The following is a 379-nucleotide window of genomic DNA, read 5'->3' as shown; positions in this document are numbered from 1 at the left end:
GACTGGGACAACTGACTGACCTCCTGAATGAGACCCTGACCTTCTGTCTGCTGTTGACCCTGATCCTGACCTGAACTCTGACCCTGATCCTGTCCTGCTGCTTTGCTGAAGCTTACTGCCTCCTGCTGTCCACTTCGTGAGAGTGGAGAGGATGAAGAGGACCTCATATCCTCCATCATAGCCCTGAGGCTGTTTAACTACAGGTGAGCCGTAAAAAATGAAAAGAATGTTCATGAAAAATAATAAGACAGTGGTAGGATATCAGGCCAACAAGGCTGGGTGATATACTGTATAGATTATTGGAAGATATTAGTTATCTTGTAATTTTTAACCTTTGATATTTGATATTAACAATCTCTTTAGGCATTTCCTAAATATA

The 379-nt window shown here is 42.0% G+C and overlaps 1 protein-coding gene across 1 annotated transcript in view; it reads right to left on the bottom strand.

Annotated features, from left to right (window-relative positions):
• The window catches only part of LOC107565853 (glutamine-rich protein 2-like), a 21,403-nt gene that overhangs the window by 12,842 nt on the left and 8,182 nt on the right, over nucleotides 1-379 (bottom strand). The window lies entirely within an intron of this gene.

Source organism: Sinocyclocheilus grahami, unplaced genomic scaffold (genome assembly GCF_001515645.1).
Source record: "Sinocyclocheilus grahami isolate Dianchi unplaced genomic scaffold, SAMN03320097.WGS_v1.1 scaffold1032.1, whole genome shotgun sequence".
Lineage (NCBI taxonomy): Eukaryota > Metazoa > Chordata > Actinopteri > Cypriniformes > Cyprinidae > Sinocyclocheilus > Sinocyclocheilus grahami.
This window is presented reverse-complemented; position numbering and strand designations above follow the sequence as displayed.